General features: G+C 46.7%; 1 protein-coding gene and 1 long non-coding RNA gene across 2 annotated transcripts in view; one reads left to right on the forward strand and one right to left on the reverse strand.

Moving 5' to 3' along the window:
* Nucleotides 1-22,739, reverse strand: part of LOC142817739 (glutamate receptor ionotropic, kainate 2-like) — a 333,822-nt gene that overhangs the window by 262,277 nt on the left and 48,806 nt on the right. The window lies entirely within an intron of this gene.
* The window catches only part of LOC142817740 (uncharacterized), a 174,103-nt gene that overhangs the window by 129,746 nt on the left and 21,618 nt on the right, over nucleotides 1-22,739 (forward strand). The window lies entirely within an intron of this gene.

Genomic DNA, 22,739 nt, shown 5'->3' on the forward strand with positions numbered 1-22,739 from the left:
TGAGAAATGTGAAAAAAAAAAACGAGCCATCTTGATAAACGCTGGGGCTGTGCTTATCGCATGCCCTTCTTCCAGTCAGGCTCTAGAAAAAACCACAACCTTCGGTTCAGAAATTTGTCACTGTCGGGTTGGCAGGCGACAGATTACACAAAGTACGCATAACAAAATGTTCTGAAATTATAGTGCCAATTATGCTTACTGACGCAATGCCTACGTAACGAAATAGGACAACACTTAGGAAACGAAAGAAACAAAAGCACCTGATTTTTCCCTAACCTTGCTTTACAGTCGATTTTGTGAGGGATGATCATCGTAGTGTCGGAGACAATGAACAAAGTTTTATCGAGTTTTTCACGTAGTTTCACCTTAGCAACAGAAGGAGTGTGACGTCACCGCAACTTGTGTTTGTGACTTGATTAACCGCGCTGACAGCCAACAGGCGTAGTATTGACTGTCACTGCATGACGGCCACAAACGAAAAGTCACAACACCATCCAGTTGAAAGCGATACGCGGCTTTCATTATTTGGCCACTTTTCTTTTATAACTTCTTTATCGATGCTACCCTCCTCTCAGACCTATTGGCGCTGGGTGGCTATCAAAACTATTCATAGCAGTAGAAAACAGTGCGATAGAACGAAGACAAGAAATACTGATTGATTGATATGTGAGGTTTAACGTCCCAAAACCACCATATGATTATGAAAAACGCCGTAGTGGAGGGCTCCAGAAATTTCGACCGCCTGGGGTTCGTTAAAGTGCACCCAAATCGGAGTACACGGGCCTACAACATTTCCGCCTCCATCGGAAATGCAGCTGCCACAGCCGGGATCCGATCCCGCGACCTGCTTGTCAGCAGCTGAGTACCTTAGCCACTAGACCACCGCGGCGGGGCTAGAGAAGAAATACTAAACACGGAAACCGTTGACTGTAGCAGGACAAGATCTCTTGACTTCCCTGAATCGGGCTGTTTTCTGCTATAAATATGCACCAACAAGGTATAGTTCACACGATAATAAAGACTAGCAGACACTGGCTCAGAGTCAAAATCAGTCAAGTTTTTAAATTTTTTTGAGCTTTATTGTGCTTCTAGTTGCATTACAGCCCCGCCGCGGTGGTCTAGTGGCTAAGGTACTCGGCTGCTGAACCGCAGGTCGCGGGATCGAATCCCGGCTGTGGCGGCTGTATTTCCAATGGAGGCGGAAATGCTGTAGGCCTGTGTGTTCCGATTTGGGTGCACGTTAAAGAACCCCAGGAGGTCGAAATTTCCGCAGCCCTCCGTTACGGCGTCTCTCATAATCCTATGGTGGTTTTCGGACGTTAAACCCTTCAAATCAATCAATCAATTTAGTTGCATTACATGAGCCTGGTGTGGCTTTTGGTGAGTGGTTATCGCTCCAGCACTCATTTACAATCTTCTTGGTCGATATGAATGCGCTTGCTCCGAACACTCGAGGTCAAATAATGACCAGGTGTTTATAGAGCAAGCGTGCAGAATCTTGACCGCAGTTATCAGGTGTCCGCGACGCCAGCACATCATCTGCGACTTCGTTTCCATCGCAGTTGATAGCATGGGCACAGTGACGGCAAGGACCAGATAAACGCGGACCAATTTCTTATCGCGGTCTGGCGCCCTCAATCCGTTAAATTGGTTTTTGCCGAGACTTTTCAGCACAGTGTAGTTTACAGAGATTCTCATCTCAATATTTTACCACCGCGCTATCCTGCGCTGCACAAACGACGAACAAGAAGCAGAACAATGAACAACGCCGTGGTTTGGCAGGCCTAACCTCGCTCAACTAGTAGTTGAGGTTTCGCTTACGTAACCTGACTGGAGTGACGAACATTCTCCATTCGCAATTTAAGCGGGCCTTCTCCGCAATACTTCTTTTTCTTCCGGATGATGCGTGCCAACGCACAGAAACGGTGTGCGTCATCCCAATTACGTGAAAAGTGCGCGGAGTACGACGACCCGAAATAACCGTTTCGCCCAGACTAGCCGGGATTGAAAAAAAAAAAAAAGCATTGGCAATGCAAGCGATGCAACCAGCCAACCTTGTAACACAAGTTCAACGCAGTCATTTAACGCGATTGTTTTTCCCGGCGCTTATCAAAAGAATCTTCGTTGTTGCCCGAAAAACGAATGAACAAACGTTAACTTTGACTACAATAGCTTCGCTGTGCCCGTGCACCACACACGCCTCCTTGCTCAACTATAGGGGTTTTCGCTCCAGCCAAGTTACAGAAACTATTTACGGCATTGAGGAGCCAGCCAAGGCGACGGGGGATGGCAGTAGCGAAGCGAGTACGTTGGGAAATAAAAAGATGAGCAGAGACAATGCAGGGCTCTGCCGGCCGGCTCTGACTCCCGGGCCGCGGAACACACGGCCGAATGGGCAGCAAGCCGCTGAATACTGAAGTAAACCTAGAAAAAAGCTTGGGGCACCGCAAAACAAAGGCCTGCGAGCAACGAGGACTCGGGGGCAGTCAGACGCTCCGGGCAGCCGACGCCAGATAGCCAACTTATCAGCGAGCCCAGGCGAACAACATGTACTGCGCCGCACGTCAGGTTCCCAGCCGCCGAGAAGGTTTGAGGGGGGCCTCCTCCGTTTTTCGGTTCTTTGTTTCTCCTTTTCTTTTTCGAAGCTCGGCACTGAGAGCAAAATAGAAGCGAAGCGCGGCGCGCACGAAGGTTGCGCTGAAAGCGCGCTGAACAGCTGCGCTTTCATTGGCTGACACCGAAAAGACAAAAGAGGCGTAAAAGGGAGGAGCAAGAGGGACAGATACAGGTAGAAACGACATGACCTCGGAGCGCTGTGAAGAAGAACGGAAGAGGGACGCCAGAAACAAAACATAAAGCAAAGAGATAGAAAAAAGATGAAGAAGGAGAAGGAGAAACAATGCGAACGCCTTGTTTCGGGAGAGGCAGCAGTGATTTCTCTGTGCCGCGGGGTGGTTACTATAAGGAAAGTATACGGAACCGAAAATAAGCACAGTGGGAGTTTGCTCAATGGGGATGCTGCACAGTTATCAATTGCTCCTAAAACTGGAAGGGTGGAGCGTGAGGTTAAACATACGCCCAGACATCCTCTTCCATGTTTGGTGTTAGTTATATACCATTGATTAGCTACCTACACATCGCAGCATCGTTGCGTGAGAAGCGTCGGGAACGGGGTGTGCGTGCGTGGTGGTCTCAATCTAAAGACGCTCTTTTAACACACCATGGGACATGCTGCTCTAGAATTGTTTTTTTTTCTTCAATTGCAAGTTTAGAAAAAAAAAAGAATGTGACGTGCGAATTTCGCCTTCGTTTATTAATATTACTGTTCTTTTGCATGGCAATATTGATGAAGGTGCGTTAACCTGCTGATCTCCTTGACCTAAAGTTCCTTGAGAGTATCGCATTTGATAATATGTATCTATGACTGATAATACTGGACTATGAATATGACTAGCAATATTTGACAAGTACTGTGCAACGAAGCAGTCACAGGCACATGGGCACCATTCATGATGCACCGAAAGGGTGGCGGGTCGTGAGAGTACAGGCAAGCAATCACACTAAGCCAGCTACGGGCACCCTTCTTTGTGACTAAGCTCAGACCACTGACGCTCCAACACGTATAATGACGACAGAGAGGCGACAGACACCGGATAAAGATGACAAAAGAAACAAATAGAACATTAAATAAGAGCAGGTGATGACTACGCAGACAAACCAGAACAGTACAGTAGCAGAATGACTGACCACCGGACGAGAAAAGACAAACCAGAACGGGCGTAATCTAGACGTTGTCGACGAGAGCCTAATCTAGCCAAGACGAAAGATGGGCGGCTTGCAGTGGCCCGTTACAAGTTCGCGGGTCAAAAAACGGCAAAAGTAAACTGCCTGAATGGTCCTTCCTAGAAAAAGCTAACAGCAATGGCAAAATGGGTGTCACGGCGCGGTTCGCGTGAAAACGTCGCCGCGAGGCAGGCCGCCCCGGATACGTGACGCATCGGGGCGCAGGCCGACGACGTGTAGCCCGCGTACTCTGTCTCACTCCGCTATGGTCGTCGTCGGCATGCGGGACACACAAAAGCCGTCGCGCTCGCTGAGCGGCAAAGGGTAGAGACGACAATAACCGGCAGTGCACACTAATGCTGAGAAACGCCGCAGGGACCGCACGGGGCTATAGCCGGAGGCATGATTAAAGGTATCCGTCACATCCGTTTCCCGGCGAACCACGGCTGCAGCACCAAGCGAGACAATGCGGGAGTAAGAAAGGGGAAAGTGAGAGGGGGATGCTGGTCGTGGATGGCGAAGCCTCTCATCGGGCGTCTCGGTCACGTCTCTACTGGCGGCACGGTGAGGTGCGACGTCGGATCGGCCTTTTTCTTTCTCTTACATCCGGTTGCGCTTTGTTTCCACAGCCCAGACTCCGTGCGGCATTGCAAGGCGTTGGCAGCGCTTGAGCTTCGTGAAGGACATTACCATAGACGATTCCCGTTCTTTGTCTCTGGTGCCGCGACGCCTACGTAGTCTCACCTTAGAGACTTCTTTAGACTAACTCCCGCCTAGTGGGCCGGTGGTGCGCGTTGATAACAATGGCACCAATGAGAGAGACGATACGGTTGAACTACAGCGGCTCAGATGCTTTCTCCTGTGCATCAGAGTGACAAACTGGGCTGGATAGTTTATATGACTTCGAGGTAAAAGCAGCGCGAAAGAAGGTGACAGTGTACACGAAGAACGACACGGTACAGGTGCTAAGCTAACAACTGGAAGTGTGTGCTGTTACGTGTGCTTATGCGTATTTGTGAGCTTGGAGTGGTACGAGGCAAACAGCAGCTTTCTCTGTAACGCACACAACTGCGGCGGGTCGAAGTTTCTCGGTTCCGTGAAACCGGTGGCTGCATCGGCCGTTGCTGCCGCTTGTCGGTGCTGTTTTCCGGTACGTGCTGCATAGCTCGCCGCTCCTGCTCCGCGAGGAAGTCAGGACGTAGCTGGCACGTACGTCGGCGGATGAAGAAGGGAAAAGCCGCGTGCGTCCGTGAGCGTGGACGGGAGAAAAGGAATGGCCCGTGGGGATAAGGCGGCAAGCGAGGCACCGGTCGACAGCGGGCCGCAGGGGTGCGCGGGATAGATGCGTGCTGGGTTACAACGGCAAGAAGGGTTGTGAGAAAAGATCCCGGCGGGCGAGCATCAATCTTGGGGGCTCACGCCGCGGCTCGGAGTGGAACGGCCGAAACGCGAAGGCTGAGACGTCGCCGTCTGGCAACGTCACCGCGTTGATTCGGAAGGCGAGCCGAGTTGCATTTTCTCCACCGGTATGCAAAGCTGCCGGCCCACAGCATTATTCTCTATTTACTCGCACACAAAACGTCTCCGGCACTAGCTTCCTCCCTTGGTACGACTCACATCTCTCGTACGTCGCCAAGAACGCTTTCATCGTTCTCGAATTCATAACTGAGATAATTCACTCATTCGCTCACTGATGTTATTCACATTTCCGAATGGCCACCTTATATCCATCGTAGCAATTTGGTTGTTATATTATATTGCTTCGGTTTCCATCTGCAGCCATGGCGACAGAATTTCAACTGGAGTAAAATGCAAAAGTGAGAGTGTACTTATTATATTCAAGCGCAGGCAAAAAAAAAAACAGCCTGCAGCAAAAATGATACGGAGGTCTCCTACTATAACAACATATGCTCAGTAACTGCGTAGCACTGTGGTTTTCCTGCACTCCAGTGTCAAGTCCAGTACTCTTATGGAAATATGTAACCTTGCTGCGATCTGTTGTTGACGTTTTCCGACCTGAATGTTGCGGATAAAATACATATTTCTCTAATTTACTCTACTATGACGCCTGTCCGCATTGAAGGAAGCGTCTTCTATTGGAACACGTAGACGAAGAGGTATTCGTCGTTTTCACTCTACGCTACGTGCAACCGATTGCCGTGCGGACAGCGTGAACGTTGAACACTTTCAAATGTATGATACATTAAGGCCACAAAAATCATCTTTACCACGTAGTACTCTGAGTCCTTCCTAAATAATTCGCCATAATTGTTTTTTTTTATTCGATTTAGCAAAAGAAAAAGCGAATGCATCAGGGGGCCGGGATTCGTAGGATAGAACGATATTAGCATGCAATACGGAAAGCGTAGAGTATGTTGTCTGAAGTTCCTAATTTACATCTAGTGGTTATGAAATAAAGAGGCAGTCAAAGTGGATGACAAAACGACTTCAAACCGGTGGAAAAGGAACCCACAAACTTCGTATAAGTATCGGTTCTGCCTGGGAAGCGGCTGTTCTTCTGTCCACAACTTTGGCTATTTCTCTGCGTCACTGTGGGAGTGTTGGCTAGCGCCACTGCTAGGCACGTTGCTGGAACTGTAACACTCTTTGTGTCATGTGGTGTCGAGTAGCAGATGTTTGCTCTGGGCTGGTCATATTTGGTTATTTTTGAAGCACAGGCTTGGCGTACAGTCGACAAAGATCCCGTTCAAACAACTGGTTGGTTTTCCAGGCTTATTCCACTTAAATTATTTTTTAAAAAAAACTTAGAAGGTTCCTTTAAACATTCGCCTAAAAAGGCGAAAGCGATCCTTCTCACTTAATCAGTTGAATGATGTAACTCCCTGAAGTCTTTCTGTAAAACTAAGCGATTTTGTGCAGCCTCCGAGATCGCGCGAATTTCAGGCTTCCTGCACCTCCCGAGGTTTTCCATTGCCTCCGGAACCCGCCCCCCTTCTACAAGACGACTATGTCATGTGATGACGTATTGTGTGACGTCCTACCGGTATGACGTCATACCGGTATGACGTCAGCACCGGAAACTTTGACAGTCTGTTATGTCGTCACATGACGTTTCTTTTTTTTTCACGTCATTCATGTGAGCGCTGCAAAGCGTGACTTTTCGCGTTTGATGAAATCGCCTTGATGTACTTTTGCAGACGGAAAATTTATGGCTGGCACGTTAGGGCATCAACAAGCAGGTTCGAGAGATATTTCTCCTCAATGAAAAGGTCAGAAATCATAGCTTGAAAACATATTCTTGCTTAGAATCGAAGCAGTCAATGAAATCAAGAGAAATGAATGAGCTGTCCTTTATGATTGACTTCCCGGACGTGAGTCGAAAAACACAAGTCTTCGGCCCTTGCTTTCTTTATCATGTCGATGCGTGCTTGCCTCAAGGGTACGGCGCGATATTGCACGCTCGCTGAAGGATTTATATATGTCTATGTGTACGTTACACCATGCTTCCCTGAGCCCCGGTACGACAATGAAGAATGGATCGACGGCGCGTCAAGCATTTGCAGGCGTATACGTATGTACGGCAAGAACGTTAAAGAGTACAAAAGACGGAAGCAGGCGGCCGTAACGGCAAAACACGCAAAGGCATTGGAGGAAAACAAAGAAAACGGGGTGCTTATGGGCAGCCGAAGAAAGAGCGGTCGCGCTGAGCATCAATCTCCAACCCAGGACGGGCCTCGCCGGAGGCGGCACGTTTCTAGGGTCGGTGAGATGGCGCCAGCTCAGTGGAACGCTGCCTTCCCCTGCGCGTGTACGCCACCTTTTTCGCACCCCAGGAACGTGCCTGCGTGTGACAGCACGCGCTGTGTGCACGTAGCCAGAGGGTTTCAGTCGTGTGGCTGGCGACGACACGACGGTAACCGTCCTCTCTCTCGACCTGCCAAGGGTGGCGGGGCATTAGGACAAGCTGGCACGCGCCGAGTTGTGGTAGGCGTACGCAACCGAGCGGCAGAGTCTGACGGCCAGGTTGAAGGGCGAGGTAAACGGGACGATGCATTCTAGCGGGAATGGGCGCGACAAGAGTGCGACAGGCGTGATGGTTTGGGAACGCAGACGAACACGCATAAAAGTAGAGTTGGGTGGGGTTACTCGAAGCGATGATAGTTATACACACCACGTTAAACGCGGTGTTGCTAAACCACGGATCATACTTAACCGAGAGAATCGTAAAAAAAGGGAGCTAGGAGTGGCAGCGTGTGAAAATACTACAAAGACACGGGAATCTTAAAAAAAAAAGATGTCTTCAAGGTGAAAGTCTTATATCACAATCATGCTGTTAAATCTCCAATGACGTCACTATGACGTCACAGATAGTAATAGAAGTGGCTGTGTATGCAAAACCCGTCGTCTGTTTTTTTAAGATTCTCCATTGAGAACATGCTAATTGGTGAATGTTAAAGAAATTCATTTATGTCTTCATCAGGTACGCTGTACGAGCGTGTAGCACTGGCCATTATTCTTCCTATCTCACAAAGCTAATGTTACTGAAGTAGTAGCATCGGAGCATAAAGTTTTGTTAGTCACCTACGAACTCATTGCTACGCTAACGCAAGCAGAATAGAGCCTCACTGTCATATGAGGTGGAACGTGGACCCCAGTAAACCATAGTTATTTTTATCTGTAGGCTGCAACATGCAGGAACTATACTTTCATGAAAGGAAAATTATGGACTGTAGAATATACGACTACACATGAAACGCAACTGAAATGTATTGAATAATGGGAACTTTGTTGAATCAATAATATCAACAGAGTCAGAAAAAGAAAATGTCCGCTTTCAGCTCTCAATAAGCTATAATGCCTCCAAAATGAAGCGGGAAGTAAGCTGTTATAGATGAACAACTGTAAATGAACAGACGTCAATCAACTAACTATATTAACTACGTTCACTGGACAGCGATTGGTCACAATAAATACGCTCAACCATGGAGCACTCATCTCGCATAATTTTTATCAGCTCGTGCGCATGTACTCACGGTGGCTAAATAACCGCGTAGGCAAACTGGCACCAAAACACCAGAACACCAAAATACGTACAGTTCAGAGTACGTAAAGACTGCTGACTTTCGTTTCGCGCGTGCCCCGAGAGAGAGAGAGAGAGAGAAAGGTGTAATTACTTTGCGTCAGGTCGCGTGCCACATGCTCCGAAAACCCGGAGCACGAAACCAGACGTGGCAGCGTGCGAAAACCGCCAACGTAAGGAAGGAAGGCATCGCCGAGAGACCGCCTTTGCGGCAGAGAAGGCGTACAAAACAGCTGAGATCAGACACGGCCTGTGTCGGTGCTGCGTTGAGGAAGAGATGTGGGGGGCTGACTCTGCGAGACAGCTGCATTGCGTCACGGCGAGGAGACGTATTTTGGTAGTGAGACCCCCTGTATCTCCTCCAGTAGAAAGCCTTACGGAAGAATGCGAGAGAGAAAAGGGAGAGATAGAAAGGGCTAATTGTGCGACGTGCTGGTGCCACTTATAACGCACCCTGTGCGATATAGGCGCCGTATGCGTGCACTTATAAAAGGAAAGACACACAAGCGGGTGCCTGGAGATGCCGACGTGCCTCATACAACGCGGCAACTTCTTTGCAACCGCAGCAAAGCGCTGCATTAGAAGATGATGGCACTTTGGGGGGGGGGGGGGGGGGGCAGAATGTTTTTGCCTATTTTTTTCTGCGATCTTGGTGGCGAGAACGCATCTTATTTGGAGGATACGTTCCAGGAACGAGGCGAGCTTGCGGTCTGTTCGTAGAAAGATCTCTGCAGTGATTTCGCCAGTGTTTCAAGCCGCACAGTTTATTTAAATTTCTTAGAAACTTCTCATGTGATCAGATTGAAATAATACAAGACGATGCCACGGGGAATTGATTTATATAGCGTTAATTATTACCACACTAGTCGCCTTGATTGTCACCTATATGACAAGAAATGTGTAGGCAAACTGAGGCATACGCTGCACAGACTATGCCCTACAGCAGCGCTGCCACGACAAGAAGGGAAGTAATCACAGGTCTTATGCACTCGCCTTAGACGATTGGAAAGCGAAAGCCATCTGACGTGACTTCTTTATCCTCATGATCGTGGCTTGAGAGACCACGTGATTAGTGGCGCAGTTTGTTGGTACTGTGGCTAATCATGATGATGATGCTGATGGTAATGATTACACCGTAAATTTAGCGCGAAAAAGACATGGACATGAAAGAGTACACCACAAACGCACTAACACCAACTCGCTCGCCTCTCCGTTTTGGTGGCAATGATGATGATGATGAATCACTTTGTAATGGGTCGGCAGCATTCAAATACCTACTCTTTGCGCAAGTCACATCATGTGCCGCCTGGAGCCATTCTGCGCTCACGCCACACACTATTACACTATTACACAGGCTAACGTGCCTCGGCGCCTCGACATGGTATTGTTTTTTCCAGATCTGTCTCAAGACCAGGCCTGATTCCGTAATATAATGTCGCTTTTCATGGTTTTCAAATTTTTACCTCCACAACACGGGGACCGTGGACACAGACATTGGATATACTGACATTGGTGTATGCATACAGTGCGTGTCATACACATTTTTTTTTTTCTGCCAGCCCTGGCAGCCACGACCAAATTCTCAGCGATCCCTCCACTATAAAAGCTTGCTGCATTACCCTTTAACGACGCCAACGCTCGACATGGTAATACATTGTATGCCACATTCATACACGGCATGGTCTTGGAACGTCGACGGGCGTGCAATGGGAAGGAAAGAAGAGCTTTTTTTTTTCATCTGGCGGCATAGCGAGCGCGAATTCATCCGGGTATTCCCGCGTGGTACACGAAAAAGGATCCTGTATAAGCACAAACGGGTGGCTCTTCTATGGGGGACCATGGAAGCCATGGCACGGCTTCACCCTCGCCTGGACTCTTCTCAAGGGGAGCATTGTAGCCACCATTTCATTAACGGCCCGCAGCTGCTTGCCGGCCGAGTGTGACCCAGCGTTTGGGGGAAATGGCGTGATGTCATTGGCTGTTTTTACTGCGTATTTTTTTCTATCTCTTTCTTTTTTCTCGTTCTCGAGGTGTATAAATGGTCGCTGGCGAAACTACTCATGAGCTAGCGATTCTTATTGTTTTACTTCTTCTCTCTTGTTTCGATTTATTTTTCTTTTTGCCAGCACACGCTTCGCGCTTCTGCTGTTACGACAGTAGCGAAAGAGAGTTTGTTCTTTGGGTAACAAAAAAACTTTTAAAAGTAGGTAATAGATCGCCTTGAGGCTATTATGCCTCATGCTCTGTTTTATTGCTTTCTTTCTCTCTCTTTGACGTTCATTTTGCATCTTTTTTTCTTTTTACATATGGCAGATTAAAGTGTCACTAGGCCCGACACAGAGAAAGTATCGGGTCACGGAATAGCTGAAAACTTAAAATTGAAAAACGAAGGGGTTCGGTGAACAAGAAAGACAGAGAATAGGAGAACGGCTCGTTTCTACTATCGGTCATTACGTGAGTCTTAATCTGATGGCGTGTACGTTATTTGACCCCGTGCTTCCTTTGAATGCATGCCGACAAACAACATGTGTAATAAATGAGTTCTGTTGCAGTCTCGTGCTACAAGCGGGTGGTTATAAATGATCTCTCCTATACATTACTTTGAGTAGGATTAGCTCGTTCTGTGACATGAACATGATAATGATGATGATGTTCAGAAACTCGGCGATGATGTACGCAGCAAGTGACAAATGAGTTACGCAGACTGCAATCATTTACCGGAATGAGGCTTCGTAAGGAGTTTCGTTAGTTTCACAAGGCAAAATTTAAAGTCGCTTAAGAGGAGACGTGTGTTTTGAAAATTAAATTTACCTCCTTCCGTAGCTAGAGGTGCAAACCCAAATATGCTGAGAGAAAAAAAGGCCAACAGAAAAAAAAGCAATGGTATTCATTGCGCGATTGATATTTGTTCGAAATTTCATGTGTTGCTCGTGTTGAAAGTTTGAAAGTCTGTGTCAAGAATTCTTGTAAAACAAGTTGCGAAGTATGCAATAAACCACCAGGTAGCGAGTACTCGCAGAGCAGGCTGGGGCATAGGGAATCACGAGTAAATAGTTGACATATTTTTGCTGATCTCTCTTGTTTAGAAAGCCCTAAAATGACTCCGACTTCAAAGACGTTAAAATGGTTACTTTCTTGACTTCGCTACAGTTTGTACAAGCGCTAAACTCTTCCTACAATTTATAAAAATTTATTAAACACGTGGGAAATAAACGCACCAAATATTGAGCCCAGGACTTCACGTTTTCTGGGCTAAGTACAAGCTGTTGTATTCGTTTGCACAGCCTAAAACACGCAAAACAAAATTACCCCAGTTTATCGTGTAAGATTATTATGCTAGAAAAGGCAGCATTGGCAAACTAGTGTATTGCAAAGAAAGGTAGGCGGCAATTCGCAACTGATATCTCTCGCACATAGACCAACCGAAAGCTTATTTCCTCATTACGCTACATGAACCGACCGCTGGCGTACAGAATTCGGCCGAAAAAAAGACAAACGAAGAAAGAAAAGTTTGGTCGTTCTTTGTGCCTTCAGAGCTAATTACGGGGATATTTTCAGTAAAATATTTAGTGACTGAAGCGCAATTAACTAAAAGTATGTCTCTATTGCAGAAAAAAGCTAGGAAAAAAACGCGAAATAACTCCACCTGACAATATTTCGTTCAAAGGGAGTTCGGTGTTTGTTAAAAAATGAGCGCGTGTGGCAGAAGCAAAACATGGCACAAAAAGGTAATTATAGCCGAAAAAAAAACGAGTAAAAAATTTCTGAACTATGAGGAATACGAAACGATTATTGAAAGGAACAACCGAAGCGACGAGCTCAAAGGCAACGAAGTAAGTGTAGTGTCGGGGTCACGGGAAAAGGAAGGCAGAAGAGCGATAAGCGGTATTCTCAAGGCGCGCATTTTGTTCATCTATCACGAGTACTGCCATGTACTGCATATATATATATATATATATATATATATATATATATATATATATATATATATATATATATATGTATATATATATATATATATATATATATATATATATATATATATATATATATATATATATATATATATATATATATATATATATATATATATACGGGTGGGGCAGTTCGGGAATGCAGAAGAAAATTATGTTGATACATGCCCATTTCAGTGAGGCAGGCAGAGGCGCAGACTTCATACTTCCAAACAAGTGCAACGAATGACACCGAAAATAAAAAGAAAGCACGAACGCACACGCACACGCACACATGGAGCAACGACGCGGTTATCTAACGCAACAGCGCTCCACGTAGTGGCGGAAATCTCAACCGCGCAACGTCTCGGGGAAATATTACGTGGCTTAGAGCGAAAGCAAAATAACAAGAATGTATGGGAATCCAAGAGGCGGCTGGTCGGGGGTGTGGGGAATATATATACCAGAGACGAGGATAGGATAAAAAAGGAAGTTGAATAAGCGTTGCTGCGCCAGAACGTATACCGTGGGCAACGCACGTTACGCTATAGCACGTTCTGCTCGAGCGCCCTTGGGCGTCAATGAGACGCGGCGTCTTTTGAAGGCGGCTGCATTTCGTCTACGGGAGAACAATGGCGGTGATAGTGGCAGGAGAAATAGCAGTAGCGGAAGCAGATTGGCGGGAAAAGTAAACAAACGAGAGGGACACTGGTAGCACGATTACGTGTATTACTCCCGAAGAAAGCAAAAAACAAAAGAGGGAATGAAGGCATCGGCGAGTTGAGGAAAGCAGTAGGGAAGAAACAACGCGGAAGGAGCTAAAGCGGATGGGATAACAGGTTTTAGGCAAAAGAATTGTTGGGAGAACACTCGTTTGAGGGGAACATTAGGTAAACAGCCGGGAAACAAAAAGCAGATCACGTACGCTTCGTTCGGAGGTTGCGTTTGGCAGGCGCAGTGCAGCGAAATAATGGGATAACAGTTTTTCGTAACCATGTGAGGGAAATTGTGCTAGTTAGTATGTAGGGTAGTGAGAGAAAAAGGAAGAGAGGCGGCTGGTGGAGGGCAGTGCGTATGGGCTACGAGATGGATTAGAGTGGGCACCTGGTGGCGAACGGATGAAACCCCGAAGTGTGGATGCTGGTTGCCTGTCATAGCTCTAGCGCGGAGTGTGTGTTTGCTGTTCGGGAATTCACGATGGAAGGTGACGGTGACGGTCTAGTCGACGTCGAGCAACGCCATTTTTTTTCTTTTTAGCGATATAGGTTTGTATTCCCAATCGCTATTTTTAAGTAGCGATGCGAAAAGCACTTCTTTCTTAACTTCACTGCACATGCTTTTCGCCTTTGAACGTGTTGTGAGGCTAACATTCCTACTCTTGTCACGTTAACATGCCTCTCATCAGAATTCTGTCTCATGTTCGAGACAAACCTCCTTGGTCGGAGACTATGCTGCGTGTATCGTCGACGGTGACAAATGTGTTCCAGTGGGCCACATCACTGAATTCAGAGCAGCCTATTATACGTGCTGCTCTGACGATTGCGTGTGCGTTGCCACATTCGTGATCCAGTCTCACGGGCTGATGAAAAAACCTATGAAAAGACTACGCTTCACTTGACCGACAGGACCTAAGTAGCGAAGTGTAAGTGCTCATGACCTGCTGGGTAGTAATAGAGCCTCGAATTATTTTTATATGGTTGGTCGCGTCGCGCATCACAATTAGTTGCGCCGCTCATTGCTAGGTATATCATCTACTAATCAATTATAGACTTTGGGGGCGTCAATTTTGATATTACGTTGGGTTTCGGTAATTTCTCGAAAAACTCTAAAAAGATTCAGAAAACACACGCGCACATAGATGGATGGATGGATGGATGGATGGATGGATGGATGGATGGATGGATGGATGGATGGATGGATGGATGGATGGACGGACGGACGGATGGATGGATGAGTGGATGGATGGATGGATGGATGGATGGATGGATGGATGGATGAACGGACGGACGGACGGATGGATGGATGAGTGGATGGATGGATGGATGGATGGATGGATGGATGGATGGATGGATGGATGGACGGACGGACGGACGGACGGACGGAGGGACGGATAAATCGATGGATGGATGGATGGATGGATGGATGGATAGATAGGCTGGCGCGCATGTACTTTTCACCTGACAACGCTGTTGCTTTCTATGTGCGCTCCTTTTTGTTACAATATTTAATCCCGGTTACCCCTACTCTAGCAGAGGGTTGAAAGCCGGTTTCAGAACTGGCTAATTTACATGCCCTTCACGGGACCATCAATTGTAATTCGGGGGAGAAGGCTACATTATACTTTAGAAACTTTCGTGTGGACGTTCGTATGGCTGCTTGTGTGTATACACAAGCGAAACTTAAAACTTCGGCGCATTTGCCACCCCTATCTCTCCTCCCTCCTCCCCCTCCCCACCTACACCAGCACTGCCCTTTTCTCAAGTCTCTCTGTTTTCCCTCCTATTAACCCTAACTAAAGATGTTATGACACTCTTTATACCACATATTAGCACACTGGAGGCTTTCTTTTTACCCAAGTTTAGCTAGATAAACGCTTGTTTACATTCACACGTAAACCTCCCTCTCGAAGTCCTAGTTTAGCTTCTGTAGACGCGGTTAGCACCAAAAGAGAAATGGTGCGACGCCAGTCAGATGTGCGGGTAATGCGAGTGGCTTCGTGCTCCTGAAGGAAGAGCCTGGAGGTTGCGGAAGAGCGGAAAAGGGTGCGAGCTCGTTTTGCCTAGAGAATCAGCGAGCGGTTTTTGATGCTGAATGCAAGGAGCTGCAACCGGTGATTGCGATGCCGCTGGGCTGCTGATGTTACTAATGTGCGCGGGAGGACACGGTCCATTGCGCTGCGTTTGGAAGCGAGACGACGAAGACGACGCATTCGTGTTTGTCGGTGCGCGCTCGACGATAACGCATCGTCAACGTTGGCACCCGAAATGAGCGAAGCGAGCGCCGCGTTAATTAGCGTCACGCGTCAAGGCAGCACGCTTTGAAGCAAGTTGGCGCCCGGTTGCAAGCACCGCAATATCCGCTTTAATCACCTCCCGTGTTTATCTTCTTCCTGGAAGAACGTTTTTTTTTTAATGCCTATGCATCCCTCGGCTAGGTCTGCGCGGTAAAGCACACTGTGTGTGTGTGTGTGTGTGTGTTTGTTTGTGTGTGTGTGTGTGTGTGTGTGTGTGTGTGTGTGTGTGTGTGTGTGTGAACACGAAAAGAAAGTAGGCCACTTCAGTCACCGCGAGATTTCCTCTTCTTGTCCCCATCATCACCCTTCATCCCTCTTTCCTTCCCCTTTCCCTTATCCCCTGTGTAGAGTAGTAGGCAAGAGCGAACTAGCTCAGGCCAACCTCTCTGCCTTCTAATAAATTCTCACTCACACACGCGAGATTTCACACTGGCATATGCAACATCCTCCTGCATATTAGCAGCACCTAACTGCGAGTGCTGTTTAGCACTGCTCAATCCTTAGTAGGGTTGGTTAAACGATGACGGTTAACGGCCAGTATTTTCACAGGTTCGATAAATCATAGAATCAAACAGTGTGGGTACACAACTTGTAAAAGTTCATCAGTATGCAATGCCTCATCAGATTGGACCTCTTTTTTTTTCCATGTTTATTTTGTTGGTAATCCATTTCCTATCTATCTATCTATCTATCTATCTATCTATCTATCTATCTATCTATCTATCTATCTATCTATCTATCTATCTATCTATCTATCTATCTATCTATCTATCTATCTATCTATCTATCTATCTATCTATCTATCTATCTGTTTTCCTTTCTTCCTTGAGAAAAGGGTACGCTATCCCCTTGTTTGCTTCAACCTTCTTGCACGCCCGGGTTCAATTACACCGGCTTCTCGCGACGACAGAGAAACTTCGTTCTTTCCTATTTCACACCACGCAACTTAAGTTCAAGCAGTGCTTGGCACAGAGATGCAGCTACGAAAAGAAAAGAAAGTTGGCATGTCGGAAAATAAAAAGCGACAATATCATGTGTGTCCCCCACTGGGCCACAGAAGGGCAAGAGAAATTCCACTGGGATGTGAAGGATCGAAAGAGAGTATACATTTCGAATCGACGGTCTAGCTTTGTTGAAAACCAATTGGCGAAGTCGAGAAACTCAACCTGCTCTAGAGGCGACCCATCCCTCGGGGATTCTCTGCTGGGTTAATTGAAAACGCACTGCGACGGCTCGATCTTAGATGTGATTGTGCAGTTTAAAAATACTTCTCTTGGGGAGGCCACGATTGCAGCTGAGAAGACTCGAGCAACACGCTTTGGCTGTAACGAAACAAAAGACCGATGCACTCGAGGCGTTTCAACGAAGCCAGATTAGAGAAGCTTCACTCGCAGATACCTATTTTGTTATTGAAGAAAGGAAAATAGGAGGAAAAGAGCGGCAGGGAGGTTAACAACCTACAGGCAGCCGATTTGCTACCCTGTGCATGGGAGCGCGATGGGGGAGATGAAAGATAGAGAGCAGAGATAGAGGAGAGATAAACACAGCAGATTCGGCAGCACACGCGCGCACACTCAGTCATAGTCCAGTCTTGTCTTTCGTGGTGTGTGACATTGCTGTTACGGTCGCTTGTTCAAGTCCGTGTCGCGTGGGAATTTCAACAGAGCTTTTGACGCCTTCTGTTGTAATGTCTTCTCTCGGGCACTTGACAGAATAGTGTCCACAGACATTTGGCTGTTGTCGATGCGCGCAAGAGCGGACGCCAGTGACTGTCTCTGGATGTCATACAACGGACAGTCGCACAGGATGTGGTGTAGCGTCTCTTCGCAATGCCACGCATCGCAGAGAGCGTTGTCCGCCATTCCTATGACAAAGGAATATGATTTCGTAAATGCCACTCCTAGCCATAAGCTATGAAGAAGGGTGGCTTCTCTTCGGTCGAGCCCAGTGGGCATGCGGAGAGCCATCAAAGAGGATAGGTGGTGTTGACAATTCGTCTCGTTGCTTGGTGGGCACCATAGTGAAAACGTGATTTCGCGCGCAAGTCGTCGAATATTTCTGGCTGCATCGTTCCGCGAAAGTGGTATGGCTTCTTCTCGTGTTCCTTCAAGAGCTGCCCGCGAGGCAGTATCGGCATGTTCGTTCGCTATGATGCTGCAGTGACTTGGCAGCCACTGAAACGTCACATGATGGCCATGTTCTTGAAAGTTGTCCTTCAGGAGTTGACATGCAAGCTGTTCTTTTACAGCGATCCCTCCGTTCTTGCTCCCCGTCTCACTCGTTTGCTTGTTTGATCCTTTCTTGTGGCTCTTACCCACTAAAGGAGGTCGACCAAGAAGCCGGCTGTCAATGTAATTTTGCTGTGGCTCACAACCACTTTTAGGTATTTTCTTCTTCTCATCATATCATGGCTCATACCAATGCAGGAAGATTGGCCGAGTAGTAGGAGAGCTTGTATCAAGTATTGTGAAACAGTGTTCTGAAACCGTAATTTAAAACAGAATTGTAGAACTGTTTTGTAAAACAGTATTGTAAAAACTGTTAGTTTTTTTTCCGGAATTTGCAACGGTACGCGCAGCTGGATGGGTCGAATTTCGATATGAACGCTACTTGCCCTTCTCTTCGTGGGCGCGCGCCCATAGATCGCGGGAATGACATAGACGTCTCAACTACCCTACGTAGATGGTAGTGCTGTGACGTCATGCCTCTAAGTACACGAATGCGCTCTGACGTCGCTAACAGTAGCACGTGACATGGCGAAAATGATAGCGCACATGTCTGGTTTGTATAATTTGTTGCTTGAATAGACTAATAAAACTTGACTTAAATAATGGCACACTAAGAGAATGTCTGTGTCTTTGCTAGTTTATTCCCCGCTAGTTGCAACAAGATACGGGGCTAATGTGAGTGCGTTTTGCATGCGTTTGTAAGCCCGTGGTTAGCGCTTAGAGCAGGCTCCAGCTCTCAATATTAAATTGCTGTTCTTGCGCGTTCGCGACTTCATTATGCTCTTCAATTCTATCGCGTCTATAAGCAATCGTTTCCAAACGAACCCGCAGAAACAGGCAGTAGGCCACAAAATAACGCTGGTTAACAAAACTATAATACTCGCTTGCTTTCAGTTTAGGGTTTGCATAGAGTTTCCTAATATACCCGCGGGGGAACTCTGGCGCTAATGTCTATGGGAGCTGCAACGCACGGTGGTTCAGCGAGCATGGGAATGATGAGAAGTACACACATTTCTCTAATCTTCGTACTTCTGGCCTGCTTTTAGTTCCACGTGTGTTCGTGTGGCTTGGAGCTGTTCTCTCACGAAACAAAAATCAGCAAATGTTCAGCGGTTGCGCTTCACCACCTTATTCTTTTAGGCTTATCATTTCCAATCGGGTGAAGAAGTTCCAAAGGGTTGAATCTTTTTTTCAAAACAAAACCGAAACACAGCAATAAACGAAGCCGCAAGTGCGAAGACTAGGAAATCCGTGTGCTACCCATCATTCCCATGGTCGCTGAACAATCGCAACGACAGAGTCCCCTCTAGTTATTTTTAGAAAACTCTATGGCAGAAACAGGCAGTAGGCCACAAAATAACGCTGGTCAACAAAACAACGATACTCACTTGCTTCGGGTTTGGGGTTTGGGCTTGCTCGGGCACGTGATGAGCACGTGACTTCTTCCTCGGATGTCAGAGACGGAAGGGAAGAGATTTAGCTTGCGACGGCTACGTGGGACGAGCGGCTAGGGTTTCGGCCTCGCCTACTCACCCCGTGGTTTCGCACCACTTCAAAATGCTGGTTTTCTCACCTCGTAATGAACCGACTGAAAAAAAATTCTTGTGGGATAATGCTCGTCTTCTGACACAGAACAACGGCCAGTGTCCAACTAGAATTCGCTATGGGGCCTCGTGAGCGACATTTTAAGTGTCGAGCTGCGACCGTTATTGGCTCCCGCCCGTCTTTATGCGTCCCTTCTGCTTGAGGAGTGGGCTGAAAGTTTCGAGCTACCGGCAGTTCTTCGCATGGTATTGCAATTTGTTGCTATAGCAATGATTCATTTGCAGTTGGACGAGACAATTCACAACGTTAACGCTCAACTACCTCTGTGAAGACAAGTGTATTCTCGTGTTATGCTGATTCCTATCCCAGAATGGTCAACCATGTGTTTGTTTTAATTAGGAATGACTTATTTTGACGCAATTGTGGTAGCGTGTTGACGATTTTGGCAGCGTATCAGCCACTGAACAACGCAGATTCAGTAAGACGCTATAAATGTAATGCGTGTTCAGTATGTGATTGAAATCCAGAAGTATTATGAAATGTTCTCTCTTTCTTTAGAAACATTCGCAAATGAAAGCAAGCGAAGTTTTGAACTCACAACAGAACAGGTGAAATATCAATGTTCTTTTTTTTAGGTTCAGCAAGCAAATCATAGAGCGAATTATAAAGCACGAGGCGAAGAGCGTTCACTCTGAGGCTTAGAGGCAATTAACCTAATTCTGAGATTTTCTTACGGGTGCCTGGTTCTCACAGCGTGCGTTCTTCGTGCCTATGCGGAAATCGTTAAGCTCATGCATGTGACACCTGAAAAGCAAAGAAAATGCTTGTAGCGTGCACAAACAAGGCTTACTTAAGTCTCGTTTTTTTAATGCGGTGGATTACAGAGCAACGTTCCTTGAGTTTCTCAATTTGTCCCACTTTTCTTCTATTCTATTATCACAGAAGCCTGGCATTCAGGAACTTTCATTTTGTAAACACTGCGATTCTGCGTGCTTACGCAGGTCCCACCATTGCAGGTAATTTTATTGAACATAGAAGTGTTTCATGCCGGGGTCCACCATGGCTTCGTTGACGTACTTCCTTCACGGAAGTGACGTTGAAGCATATGCAGCACGGGATTGAACCAGCAAACTCTCGATTCTCAGCGCGCAACGCTATTCACTACATCACAAAACGTTCTTTTTTCTGCATTGCCTTCTTGACCACAGGTCAAGATAGTACGTTGTCTAGATTGCTAACGGCAGGGCATTTATATACATCCAAAGAGGATTAAAGAAGAATCGCTGGAGCGGAAGCTCCCGCAATGCCTTGCCAGCAGAAGTGAAGCCACCTTTTGCCACTGCCAAGACGGCGAAAACATGTTCTTTTCTTATAGTTCCCACTTAAAGATCAAGTGGCTTTGATATTTTATCTAAATGCTACGTTAGTTCTATAATAAAAAAATAGTTGTTCCCGACGAAATAACATGCATAAACGAGTATGGATAACTAAATATTCACAGAACTTTGCCTCCGATTACAGGCTCACTAAGGAAAATTATTAACTGTAAAACGCACTTGGAGCACTATGTGACCCGAAAATGTTCCCACATTAAACTCGTTCAGCGTGCGAGGGAAACGCTTCGTTTTTAATCGCTGAGCGGTGATACTTTATCATGCCCCTAGTAAGATGGCCGCCACAACCGCCAAATTGCCAGAGGAACGGTTTCACTTCTGCGCAATCATTTCCACTCCAGCAATTTTTAAAATCCTCCTTGTATACATCATACACCGTTTGGCAGTCCTCAGAGCTTCGAAACGCGTCGTTGTTATAAGCGGCGAGATGGCGCGACGGGCTCGCGTGGGGCGCGCTCTAAAGGTCGTCGCCTACACGAAGCGCCGCCTCCACAGAGCGTGGTCTCTCCTGCGCGACCGCTCACCCGATTCGCAAGTCGGGAGAAGACGAAAGTGACTTATGACACTGCCACGGCCGCCTTTACGAAAGAAGCGCGCTGCTGACGCACGGCTCAGAAAGAATTGTGACAGTTGTCCGCTCTTGTCTTGTGTATACTTGTGCACTCGTTTGGTGCGTCTTTCTTTCGGTTTCAACAGCGCGCTTTAAACTTAGAGCTGTGACAGTTGTTAGTCTGCACTCGTCCTGTGTATGCTAATTTCGTGCGTGCCTTTTTCTTGAGGTGTCCGCTGCAAGTTTTGAGCTGCTTGCCGTTCATAGCGTGACTTTGCAATTTGGAGCTGGCGCTGAAGTGACGCACAATAAACCCTCAACTACGTCTGTATAGACACGTTTAACTTTCGCGTTGTGTAAAAAACATCATATATAAAAACAGCAATGCATAAAAACACCATATAATGGTAACTGTTATTTTGTCCTTTGCGATGATTGTTGAAAAAAAATGCTAAATAAACTGAAACTGAAACTGTGTTATACCGATTATTTCGTAGGGGGATCAGCCACTTTTTTTTGTGCGTTCTTTGTAACCGTTTTTTCATACTTCTTTATACTTTTCTTTATTCTATAATTTTTTTGCTTGTATTTTAATATACAGCTGTCTCATGTTTGAGACATTGCAGGAGTCATTACAAAAAAAGCGCACAAATAAATAACATGGGCAGGAAGCCCTGAAGACCGTAGTAAAACTACCAAATCGGCAGCCCCCATTACACGCTTTATAAATTTTATCAGCAAAACCAGAGAACACTGACGGAAACACGATAGAAAAAGACCAATAGCATTAACACGAGGACAGGCTGAAACAAGGAGGGTTCTAACGGAACTCGGGAAGTAAAATAGTATCGTTACCGTAAACGTCATCTTGACGTACTGCGCACAAGAAGTAGCTGCACACACACAAAAAAAAAAAAAGGCTAGCTCCGACTCGGTAACACTACTGTAGCGGAGGCGCTTATTAGCTGCCGCGCGACAAGACCGTAACCAGGGAAATCTGAAAAGTTACATAGAAAAGAAGCGAGAAAACGGCGCGAGAGTCTTGGAGAACTGCTCGCCTAAAGAAGACGCGCTGCTTAAACGATGCCGCGGTGATAAAAAATCTTAGCGGAAACCGGGAGTGCGATGTGACGAAGAACGAAAGAGGAGATATAGTATTAACATTGGTGTTAAGGAGACACACTGCAGCTCACCGAACGACACGCTAGACGGACCACCCAGGGAGCCCAAAG

The sequence above is a fragment of the Rhipicephalus microplus genome, chromosome 5 (genome assembly GCF_043290135.1).
Source record: "Rhipicephalus microplus isolate Deutch F79 chromosome 5, USDA_Rmic, whole genome shotgun sequence".
NCBI classification, from domain to species: domain Eukaryota; kingdom Metazoa; phylum Arthropoda; class Arachnida; order Ixodida; family Ixodidae; genus Rhipicephalus; species Rhipicephalus microplus.